The sequence below is a fragment of the Apodemus sylvaticus genome, chromosome 16 (assembly GCF_947179515.1).
Source record: "Apodemus sylvaticus chromosome 16, mApoSyl1.1, whole genome shotgun sequence".
Lineage (NCBI taxonomy): Eukaryota > Metazoa > Chordata > Mammalia > Rodentia > Muridae > Apodemus > Apodemus sylvaticus.
The window spans coordinates 80,644,255-80,657,171 of record NC_067487.1 but is presented as its reverse complement, the minus strand read 5'-3'; positions in this window follow the sequence as shown (position 1 = coordinate 80,657,171).

The following is a 12,917-nucleotide window of genomic DNA, read 5'->3' as shown; positions in this document are numbered from 1 at the left end:
CTGGAAGATGCAGTGAACAGCAGTGCCCTGGAAGATGCAGTGGGCAGCAGTGCCCTGGAGGATGCAGTGGAGAGCAATACCCTGAAGGATGCAGTGGACAGCAGTGCCCTGGAGGGTGCAGTGGACAGCAGTACCATGGAGGATGCAATGGATAGCAGTACCCTGAAGGATGCAGTGGACAGCAGTGCCCTGGAGGATGCAGTGGACAGCAGTGTCCTGGAGGATGCAGTGGGTAACAGTGTCCTGAAGGATGCAGTGAAAAGCAGTGCCCTGGAGGATGCAGTGGGTAACAGTGTCCTGGAGGATGCAGTGGAGAGCAGTACCCTGGAGGATGCAGTAGGTAACAGTGCCCTGGAGGATGCAGTGGGTAACAGTGTCCTGGAGGATGCAGTGGACCACAGTGCCCTGGAGGATGCAGTGGATAGCAGTGCCCTGGAGGATGCATTGGACAGCAGTGCCCTGGAGGATGCAGTGGGTAGCAGCGCCCTAGAGGATGCAGTGGGTAACAGTGCCCTGGAGGATGCAGTGAGTAACAGTGTGCTGGAGGACGCAGTGGACAGCAGTGCCATGGAGGATGCAGTGGACAGCAGTGCCCTGGAGGATGCAATGGGTAACAATGCCCTGAAGGATGCAGTGGAGAGCAATGCCCTGGAGGATGCAGTGGAGAGCAGTACCCTGAAGGATGCAGTGGAGAGCAGTGCCCTGGAGGATGCAGTGGAGAGCAGTTCCCTGAAGGATGAAGTGGACAGCAGTGCCCTGGAGGATGCAGTGGGTAACAGTGTCCCGGAGGAAGCAGTGGACAGTAGTGCCCTGGAGGATGCAGTGGGTAACAGTGCCCTGTAGGATGCAGTGGAGAGCAGTACCCTGAAGGATGCAGTGGAGAGCAGTGCCCTGGAGGATGCAGTGGAGAGCAGTGCCCTGGAGGATGCAGTGGAGAGCAGTGCCCTGGAGGATGCAGTGGGTAACAGTGCCCTGTAGGATGCAGTGGAGAGCAGTACCCTGAAGGATGCAGTGGAGAGCAGTGCCCTGGAGGATGCAGTGGACAGCAGTGCCCTGGAGGATGCAGTGGGTAACAGTGTCCTGGAGGATGCAGTGGAGAGCAGTACCCTGAAGGATACAGTGGAGAGCAGTGTCCTGGAGGATGCAGTGGACAGCAGTGTCCTGGAGGATGCAGTGGAGAGCAGTACCCTGAAGGATGCAGTGGAGAGCAGTGTCCTGGAGGATGCAGTGGACAGCAGTGTCCTGGAGGATGCAGTGGAGAGCAGTACCCTGAAGGATGCAGTGGACAGCAGTGCCCTGGAGGAAAGGGTGTTCTGCTGGAGAGCCAAAAGAACAGATGTCCAAAAAAGCCAGGCAGTGGTGGTGCACGCCTTTAATCCCAGCACTTGGGAGGCAGAGGCAGGAGGATTTCTGGGTTCGAGGCCAGCCTGGTCTACAGAGTGAGTTCCAGGACAGCCAGAGCTACACAGAGAAACCCTATCTTGAAAAAACAAAACAAAACAAAACAAAAAAAAACCCAAAGAAACAAACAAAAAAGAACAGATGTCCACAGAAGTAACATGAGTACCAAGGGAGAGTGAAGGCCAGCTCTGTCGTGAGGTTGCAGAAGTTTGTCTCATCTGCGGTCTGTTTCTTCAGCTATTGACTAGAGATATCAAAACGTACTGAGTGTTTGTGACTCTCTTTCCCAAGGCTTAACTCACTCTGTTTTCCATAATTCCACAGATCCCCAAACAGTGACACCCCCCATTAAGGGTGATACATACCTTGTATGGGTTCTCCCATCCTGCTTGGAGGAGGGGCACTTTCAAGGGCACATTCAGTCAGACAGTAACTGACAATTAAGGTCATTTGTGCTCTCAGTAAAGAAGGGAGAATGCCTGGCTGTGATATAACCACTAATCAATCGTCTATTTTCTGGGTTCTAGTAACTTTTCTGATATTAGTAATAATAGTTGATATTTAGTAAATTACTTGCAAAACTCTGTGTGTGTGTATGTGTGTGTGTCCTTATGAATGTGCATGTTGTGCATACATATGAAGGTTGGAGGTCAATCTCAGACATTGCTCCTTTAGAAACATCTTGTTTTCTTAAGCAAGGTCTCTGGCTAGGACCTGGGGCTCCATGGTCAGGCTAGGCAAGCGCAGGGAGCCTTCTGTCTCTGTCTCCCAGCTCTGGGTAAAAGTGCAGCTTTTTATGTGAGTGCAGTAGCTTAAACTTAGGTCCTTGTGCTTGTACCAAACATATTTTACTGATCGTTCTCTCCAGATCTTTTTGCTTTTGTTTTGTTTCTCTTTTTGAGACAGGGGTTTGCTACAAATCTGGTCTCAAACTCAAGGAAATCCTCTGGCCTCAGCCTCTCGAGTCCTTGGATTAAGTATGAGAGCTGCCAAGCTCAGCTACAGTAGGCCATTTATTGCCACACGTCAGTGGGATTCCAGAGAATGGCAGATCAGACTCCGCATTGTCTCAAGATTCCAAGGACTCGGGCACTGTCTTGAAACTCAGTATTGGGTACTTCCTAAAGCTAATCCTTTCTGTAGGGTGGCCTCCAGCTATACTCTTTACTTTTCAGTAAATGCAATGCAGTAGGAATCCCTCTACAGACAGGGGACAAATGTAGCTCCTTTTTGTTAGCTCAACTTTGGTCAGTTGCTTATGTCCACAAGGGTGGTAGCTACAGGGTGGGCAGGACGCAAGCACGTGCTAAGCCTTGAAGATTAGCATTATCATCATGTGGATGAATTCGAGTTTATTCCAGGAGCTTGGCACTTCATGGACCCACACTGTCCGCTGCCCAGGGGAGAGGAGCAGGCTAGAATCTGGGAAGGCCTACTGTGTAATCTACATGCTCTGTGGAATATAGAATCTGTGAGTATACAGATTCAGCAACTAAGCTATGTAATGAGGTGGGAGAGAGAATGGTTTGGCCAGATCTCAAGTGACCCTAGCCAGTCTACCATCTACACGGTCATCTATCTGTTTGTTTAGAGGGAGCTGACAAGGCTCCCCAAATGGTAAGGAGCATGTGTACCATACAACACTGGCTGGTCGGGGCTTTTACTTCATTCCTCTTAACTCTTCCTGCCATAGGAGAGGATTTTTAACATAGGACTCACAAAGTAGGGTTTTTCTTCAAGGGCCAATTCCCAGAAACTTGTTAGAAATGCAGAATAATGTCCGGCATGTCACCTTAGACCTGTAATTCTAACATTTATATGGCTGAGACATGGGGATCGTAGATAAGTACAATGCCAATTTTTCCTGTGCAGTAAGTTCTGGGATAGCCTGGGTTACCATGGGAGACCCTGTCTGACAAAACAAAACAAAACACAAACCCTTGCTTCCATCCTCGTACTCTTAAATCAGAGCCTCTGGAAGAGGGGTTAGCAACAGACAAGAGCAAACCTGTGTTCAGCAACCACCAGTCCGGCACATCAATGATAAATAGATGTTACTTGTTGATGTTGTTACAGAAATAAACATATTGACTTACATCTTCAGGAGTTCACACCCAGAAAAATGGCAGAAAGGAAGACAAAAGTTTTATTTGTTCCTTTTAAATACAGAACCACACCAAAGAATACATGTTTTAATGTGATACCAACTAAATGTACTTTGAAACGTAAGAATTTGAATTTATTTAAGAAGTAGAACTGGGCTGGGTGGTGGTGGCATATGCCTTTAATCCCAGCACTTGGGAGGCAGAGGTGGATTTCTGTGTTCAAGGCCAGCCTGGTTTACAGAGTGAGTTCCAGGACAGCCAGGACTACACAGAGAAACCCTTTCTCAAAAAAAAAAAAACAACAAAACAAAAAAGTAAATAAAAAATAAAAATAAATAAATAAATAAAAATAAAAGAAGTAGAACTGGGAATGATTATAGACTATAAAATGGCACAGAAAAACCTTCGAAGTGTGTACTGCCATGCCCTGTGGAAAAAGTTACCATAGACATATCTTTAATGAATGAAAGATCTAATATTATGTGGAAATAAAAATCCATCAGAAAATGTTAGAATATGAAGACTTTATTTCTGATTCTGTGCTTTCTGATGGTCCTCCATATTCTCCTTCTCCCCCTACTTTCCCTTCTTCCCCCTCTCCCTTTCTCTTTCTCTACTTACCCTTTCTCTTATTTCTCCTTCTACCTTGTTTCCTCCAACACCACCCTTTTTTATTAAATGAAAGAAAGGAAGGAAGTTAGACAGAAAGAAAGAAAAAAGAAAGAAAGAAAGAAAGAAGGAAGGAAGGAAGGAAGGAAGGAAGGAAGGAAAGAAAGAAAGGAAGGAAAGAAGGAAGGAAAAAGAAAGAAAGAAAGAGAAAGAAAGAAAGAAACAAAGAAACAAAGAAAGAAACAAAGAAAGGAAAGAGTAAAAGAAAAAAATTGGCCCTAATGGCTGGTTCTATACCATGGGAAATAAGAAGCCAGCACAGTTGTAGATTCCACAGAGGAATGTGACACACACTGGTCAAGACACTGAACTAAATAAATCTATGGTCTGAAACTACAGGCTTACAGTCTAAAGAATCTTCACTAACATATTGAAAAAAATATGTACATGTTACCAAAATCTGTGGATTTGTTATTTTATTTTTTCTTGCTCAATGTCTCTGAAGCACTGAATACCTATTAGTCACAAGGAAACATCTGTAAGATGTGGCAAGTGGTGTCACCTTCTCGGTGTGGATCACAAGGTTCTTGGCAATCGCTTTCGTACCAGACCAGTGAGTATTGTTTTTCTTTTTTCCAGATGGATAGGCAGAAGCGCACTGGAGATAAAAGCCTGGTTCAGTTCCACACATTTCAATCACCCAATGAGAAACAATGGTTGCCAGTCTTCTCACCCTTCAACAATAAAGAGCTTTCAAACTCTTGCTGTCAACTAGACTTCTGGAATGATTACACTGGCTAAAGGCACAATGGGTCCACCCTTCACACCCATGAACTCTTCATCCAAACTCAAGCAAACCAATATGGACAACATTAAGAAACGTACATGTACTGAGTATGTGCAAACAATTACCCTATTATGCTCCAAACAAGGTGCTATAATAACTGTAGCATACTATCAGCTGTTAAAATTAACCTAGAGCAAACTGGAGGGTATGCGTATACTACGTGCAATACCATGGTGCTTATGCAAGGCTCCTGACCTTCTATTGATTTGGGCATTATAAATAGATATCTGCCAATAAGTAGCACATGCTTGTACTCACAGAACCAGAGAGGTGTCAGGAGGATCAGGAGTTCAAGACTAGCCTGGACTACATGAGACCTTGTCTCATAAAACAAAACAAAACAACTCAAAATCAAACTGAAGCTAAGGGGCTCACTTATCTTGCTCTAAGCATAGACAAAGTAAAACAATGTTACAGAAAAGAAGTGTCTAAAAGAAAAAAAATTAAGCATAGATAGTTATAAAGGGATATTTTTCTACAGCAAAATAAAAGCCAAATTATTTGTCCTTAAGTAGTAATTCTTATCTCTATATTGTCATTCATTCAATACATAGCTATCTTCTTCAATGTACCAAACATCTCTATCCTAAAAATAGAAAATAATAATTAAACTAACAATATGTATAGCTAGCTTACCAGATATTGATTATTAATGGCAAGTGGAGTAAAATATCAAAAGGGGGTGTGAATTAGCTTTGTTTTAGGGGCTACATCCATTGACTAGGACACAAAAAATGTGTCTCGCAGTTCTGCTTTGGGGCTCTTTGGCCACCCCTTCTGCCTGGTAATAAGAACGACCTGATGCTTACTGTCCCTGTAAAAGCTGCTGGAGGTGACAGCATTGGGACTTTTGTTATTGTTTACTGACATACTAAAAAGTTATATGAAGTAAAAGGTATGGTATCTTAACATTGTCTTAATGACAATAGCAGTAGTGAATTCTTTCTCTCCATTCTGTTTGGCGTAGCGTGAGACACAGATATATTGAGATTATGTTGGCTTCATCCCATAGATGATCGTTGTTAAGAGGCAATGCTTTAAAAAGGACTCCAGTGTTTTTAATGTCAGGCCACACTAAATGACGTGTTCAGATGTGAGGAAATCTTCCGAGGCAGAAAGTAGGAGGGAAGTGTCAAGGCAGAGTGGAATGATGCAACATTTCTTAGTGTTGGTGTGGTTTTGCAATTTGTTTTTCAGTCTGCTTGGACATCCAAGAAGGAAGGCTCTCATGTGTCAACAAGCACACGAAGTGAACCTTACAATCCTCAGAATGGAGCTGCAGAGTTTACATGTGCGTTCACACGCATATTCATTTCCCCTGATGAGAACTTGGCTGGAGCTAACGTTCAGTCTTGAGAAATGAAAATTCTTCTCTGACAGGTTTACTAAGCTTGCTTCATCCAAACAGTGAACCAGAAATGATGTGTAATCTAATAAGAAAAACTTCTAGTTTCTCCTGCGTCAAGCTGGGAGCATGCGGAGGGAAGTTCGGATGTCCTCACTGGCCAGTGTTTGTCATTTATGTGCTCGGTGCCCTTAGGGGCACGCATGGCCAATGTGAAAGTGAGACGCTGCAGTAGGCTTCCACAAGTAAAGTACAAACTGCTCAGATGGTAAAAGCGAGGTCACTCATCTCGTGCAGTCCCAGGCATAACAAATTTCTGCTCTGCTGTTGTGAAATGCTCAGCATAATTACCAATAAGAAAACAAAAACCAAAACAACTACAAAAACAACAAACCAGACTCCTGTCCCTTTGCTGTCTCCCAGCCACCTGTGATCACCTCCCCTGGTCCTTATCAGTTAGTCCACTCCAGTCAGCATCCAAGGTACAGTGGTGACATTTCTTTATACTAAGCAAGCTAGAAGACAGAGTTCTTAAATGGCATTATGAATTGGAGCAAGAGAGTCAGCAACTCAGTGATGGGCTCGCCTCCACACCTGACGATCAGTTTAACTACCATATCCTACAGGGTGCAAGGAGAGAACCATTGCCTGCAATTGACCTCTGACCTCTGCGTGCCAAATATATAGATGTAAAATAAGTTTTTTCTAAGATTTTATTTTAAATCATATTTATATATGTGCTGTGTGCATGTATGTAAGTTTATTTCTGTGAATGTGTATGTCTCATGTGTATGTGTGTGTGTGTCTCATGTGTGAGTGTGTATGTGTGTGTGTCATGTGTGTCTGTGTCTCATGTGTGTGTGTGTGTGTGAGAGAGAGAGAGTGTGTGCTCATGATAGCAAGTGTCTTCCTTGATCTAGCTTCACCTTATACATAGAGAGACAGTCTGACTTTTTCCAAGAGCTTGCAGATCTGGCTACTCTAACTAACCAGCTTGCTCTGGGAATCCCAAGCACTGAGATGACAAGCAATAGGCCTCTCAGAGGCCCCAGCTCCAGTCCTCAAGCGTATGCAACAAGCACATTGCTTGAGACAAGTCTTATGTTATCCTGGGTTGTCTCAGGTTATCCTAGACCCCATTGTAGCTGAGGGTGACTTTAAACTTCTGGTCCTCTAACCTTTGCCTTCCAACGTACAGGCCACAGCCACTACACTCAGTTTTCGGAGGCACTAGGAGTGGATCCCAGGCCTTTGTACATACTAGACAAGAATTATAGTGTACAAATAAATATGCCAGCTAAATATAAAGTGACAAAATAGATTATATGTAAATTAAATGCAGATTTACAGTTTTATTGTCAGTCCCGGAAGCAAGCTTTTGAGATAATCTACACACTGTGGAGTCTTTCTCTGAGGCTTTTGCCAATGTCCTTAGATTTACTGTGTTTTCCTACCCTGCATCACAGTAACAGGAACCATAAACATATTTATTTACTTCAAGTCACGGCCCATTCTGTACAGACTGAGAACCATTCATATCATTTTAAAGCCAGTGCACGTGACAACTCTGTGCAGGGAAAGAACATGATGACACCAGAATTGTTGTAATGATACAACGTATCACGTATCAGTAGCGACTTCCAGGAGGATTTAAGCTTGTTAGAGTAGTAGATTCTGTACTCAACACAAAACTCGACCCCCTCTAAGTCCCTTCTAGTTTCCAAGGCCGATATTTTTGAATGACTATTGCATGTATTTCCTGTATTACATTTATTTCTTCTGCATCATATTAGTCTAAAGGTATGCTATATTTTGCAAAGTACATAACTCATTACCCTCATTACCAAGAAATAGTGGTGCAAAGTAGGGAATCTGGCGGGATGAGTGACATATCGGTGAGCTCTGCGTTCTGAGAGGTTGGTCTTCCGTGGATCCTCGGATCCACAGTAGGAGGTGAAGGTCCGGGAGCCGGAAACTGCCTGGCAGCACCAACGTCCTGGCTGCTGCTCCAGATAGGTTGCAGTTTTTGGCTTTCACTCTGAACCAAAGGTTCAAGTGTGAAAATCAGGACTGGAGCCTCTCCCTTGCGGGAGCCAGGGTGCCCCCAGTTCAGCCAGAAGTTAGTTTGAGGGTGGAGTGACCCAGCACTCCAGGAGTGGCACTTGTCAGCAGGACAGCTGCCAGGGCAGCGTCCCAACCACAGAACTGGGCTTGCCACAGAGTCTTCACTTCTTTAATATACTGGACTTCTGGGCAGCTGGGCAGAGGCAGAGTTAAGTAGTAATTTTCATGCTACTGAGTCTCTTAGGTCAGCGTCAGGAAGGATGTGCTGGGTTAGAGTCAGGCGGAAGCTGGCTGAGATTACACCTTTCTCCTAGTAGTACCTGAGTGCAGCTCTATCCCCCCCCTTCCCCTGAGTGCAGCTCTATCCCCCCTCCCCTCCCCCTTCCTCGCTTTCTTTTTCATTTTTTTCTTAAAACTTGGAAAGAGCTCACATTTCACCCTTTGTTTGTTTGTTTGCTTGCTTGCTTGTTTGTTTTTCTATAGAATCAAATACTGCAGCACACTTTCTGACAACCCTACATCAGATGGAAGCCTTCCAACAGAACCCGCCCCTCACAATGTTGGCATTTGGTATTGTTTACTAATACGATGTTTTTAGAAATCCGGGAGGGTATTGCTTTCGGTTAAACTCTTGCTCTGTGTCCCAACAGAACAGGCTAAAATCATAATGGAGTCGCTCACATTGAAGTCCTGAGTCACCAAATTAGAAAGAGTCCATTTATCAGACCTTCTAAGGTTTAGAAAAATAACAGAAATTTTCTAACTTGGTCATTTTCAGTTGATTTTGTAATTACATTAATTCTTTTAAAAAATAATTTAATTCTTACACAATGAAGGGATTTGAAGTAACTTTATGTTTAGTGATTAAGGAAAGTGATCTAAATGACTGCTCCCCTGCCCTGTTTTTCTTTTTCCTTTGTTTGGGACAGGGTCTTGCCTGGGTGCTGGGCTGTGCATAAGAAGCACCATCCTGTCCAACCTGTTCTCTGCTCTTGGCCTTTTGTGTTTCTTAGCCCTCTTCTGTTTATAAAACCAGCCTGTTCAGCTCAGCACTTACTCTATGGAATTAAGTGTTATGCAATCATAAGATGGACAATAAAATCAGTTATGATCATCAAAGGTGTTGTAATTAGTCCTTGACCGATTTAAAGGGGAAAAAAATAAAACTCCATTTCTCCACTCTCAGACTTGGTATAGAAGACATGGTGATCAGACTTGGGGTTTTCTCTCACATGTGGAGCAATTCTCTAGTACACACCAACTGAATGACCTCTCATTCTAATTAATTATTGTACATTCTGCCTGAACTAGTCCAACTCCCTCAGCTAAAGTCTTAAGTTTAGGATGTAACCTGTATTTCTGACCAACAAGGTTCCCACACCCTGGGCTTTATGTTCAATAATTTGTTAGTATTATTCACACACATCAGGGGGCAAAGCACTTCAATTTACTGGATTATAACGACTATAGGCAAGCAGTTAGATAGACACACGGGAGAGTGCAGGGACAAAGTGAGGAGGAGGAGGAGGGGGGACTGGAGGGCACATACGGTTTCCACTTCCTCTTTAGGCGTAGCCAAGCAGCACATCCTAGTTCCCTACCTCAGCAGGGCCTCAAACTTTACTTGATGGTCCACCCCCCTTTACAATCTTATATGTATATATGTTTGTACACTACATGTATACTTGCAGTCCTATGACTCATATAATTTCTTATGTCTGACCCCATGCTGAAGGTGCCTGTAGGTCCCGCCCTAAGCTACCTCATGATTATAAATTCAGATATTGACAAAAAAGCAAGGTGTGTGTGTGTGTGTGTGTGTGTGTGTGTGTGTATTTTGTTTGTTTGGGGAAGGGGGCCTAGGAACAGGTCTCATTCAGTCTAGACTGACTTCAAACTCCTCTTAGCTGAGGATGGTCTGGAATTCCTGACTCTTCTGGCCACACAGGCTTGCATCTATGCACCTGAATAATCCTATGGTTTTAAAAGAACACACATGGTATGTGCTCACTGATAAATGGATATTAGTCCAGAAGCTTAGAATACCCAAGACATAATTCAAGTATCAAATGATGCCCAAGAAGAAGAAGAAGAACAAAGTATAGATACTTGGGTCCTTCTTAGAGGGGGGAACAAAATACCCACAGAAGGAGAAACAGAGACAAAGTGTGGAGCAGAGACTGAGGGAAAGACCATCCAGAGACTAGCCCACCTAGTGATCCATCCCATATACAGTTAGAAAACCCAGACACTATTTTCAATGCCCACAAGTACTTGCTGACTGGAGCTGGATACAGCTGTCACCTGGGAGGCTCTGATAGTGGATGACAAATACAGAGGGGGACACACTCTCAGCCAGCCATTGAACTGAGAAGAGTCCCCAATGGGGGAGCTAGAGAAAGGACCCAAGGAGCTGAAGAGGTTTGCAGTGCCATAGAAGGAACAAGGATATGAGCCACCCAGTACTCCCAGAGCTCCCAGGGACAAAGATATCAACCAAAGAGTACACATTGTGTTACCCATGGCTCCAGGTTTATAGGCAACAGAGGATGGCCTTGTTGGACATCAAAAAGAGGAGAGGCCCCTGGTCCTGGAAAGGCTTGATGCAGCAGTGTAGGGGAATACCAGAACAGGGAAGAGGGAGAGGGGTGATTGGGAAACAGGGGGAGGGCTTATGGGACTTGGGGGGGGGGAGGGGGAGAGGGGATAACCAGGAAAGGGGAAATCATTTGAAATGTAAATAAAGAATATATCTAAGAAAAAAAAAGGGAAAAAAGAAAACACAGAAAATAAAAATAAAAAAAATAAATAAAAGAAGCTCTGGGGCTGAGAGCAGCTTACAGCTCAAGTTTTGAATAGGAGAAGACACTCCTAAAACCCAGGGACTCAGGAAGTCACAAGGGTTTTAGGAGCCTTCTAATTAGAACTGAGGCCAAGAGCAAATGCGTTTCCTGCCCAGACTGTAGTCTTGGGGAGGGAGGGTTCAAGTCCAGAGCTGTGTAAATTGATGGCAAAATCTCCCCCACCAATTGCTCTCAGCTTCACTCTGGAGGGATAATGGCTGTCAGCACTTTGATGACTTGTGTTTTTCTGAGCTTTTCCAACTGTCATGGAGGTATGACATAGATTATGTGTGTGTCCCATCTCCTCCTTTGCACAAAAATGAAATATTTCTCAAAATGGAAGTGTAGATTTCAGTTGGAGGAGGGACCAGCTATGATTCGCCTTCTTTCCCAAGGCTTGCCCTGTGCTGGGATTCTGTGGATCTCATGAAGGGAAGGATCCCTGGGGTGTGACCCACAGGACCTGGAGCACGTAGAGCAGGTGTAACTGCTGACACACAATGGCTGAGACCATGCTGCAGTGACTCACAGGCCTTTGTGTTTCATACCCTCTGCCAGGTCCCATACCAGGCAACTGAAGATTTCAATGATTAAACTTAAAGGGAAACTGGAATTGAATTTTCCTGTAGCTAAAACTTTATAGTTTACATTTATATCACTATTAGCACAAAAGCTAATTAGTCCTTTATGTGGAAAAAAAAAGATAGCCCAATTAGTTGTTCACACACACAAAGAATGCTTGTTCACACATCTAATTGCTTTCCTGCTAATGAAAGTGTACCTGCAACTCAGAAAAGTGTAGCATCCCATGCCATGTTAATTCCACTCCATTAGAGATAACACTCCCTGAGTGTCTGTGAAAAGTAGCTGCTGGCCTTGTTTTGCACATACAAGTAAAGTAGAAGCTAGTGCCCCTTCCCGTAGAAGACAATAATAAAACGTTGGAACACTACATCTCGCTCTGTAGGAACAAGAGACAGCACTAATCACTAATCGGTGAGGTTTTCCTTCCTATGTTTGTCTTGTGTACTCACATCTATCTGCCAGTAGGGTAATGGAACATACGGCCTCAGAAGAGGGAGGGGGGGCGGAGAATGAAAGCCAGATTTTTCCCAGGCTGATTCAGAGAGGAGAGACTTGAAAGCCATCGCTTACATGATGCCAAAGACTAAGAGCTTGAAGGAGCCAGGGTTTCTGTGACAGATAAGCTTTGGCAAAATGGTTATTTCTCTAGCACTAGGGAGAAGAGAAGATTTCTCTAGCCTAAAGGAAAGAAAGGTTCAAAGGGGGACCTAGCGAGGCCTCCTTGCTACCTGGTCCCTGAGAGCAGGCTGTGGAAACTTCATACGGCCTCAAGAAGTTAGAATATGGACACTATGGACACTTTGCCTGATGGGACACAGGTCAAGGAAACACATATGGATCCACATGACCGAGTGTCTAGGGTTGAGGGGTGCATTGAGGGGAGGGTCTGAGGGAGCCGTATGGATCCTTCCATAGGGTGAGTCTTTTTTCATAATATAGTTAATGATGTATATATTTATTTCTTAGAGATGAGACAGGCCTTGCTACCTTGCCTGGGCTGGTTCCAACTCATGATTTCCTCACCTCCACCTCAGTGGTAGTTAGAGTTGCAGCAAGTGTCTCTGTACCTCAACAATCCTACAGTTTTCAAAAGTGGCACTGGAGCCTCTGGGGCGGGG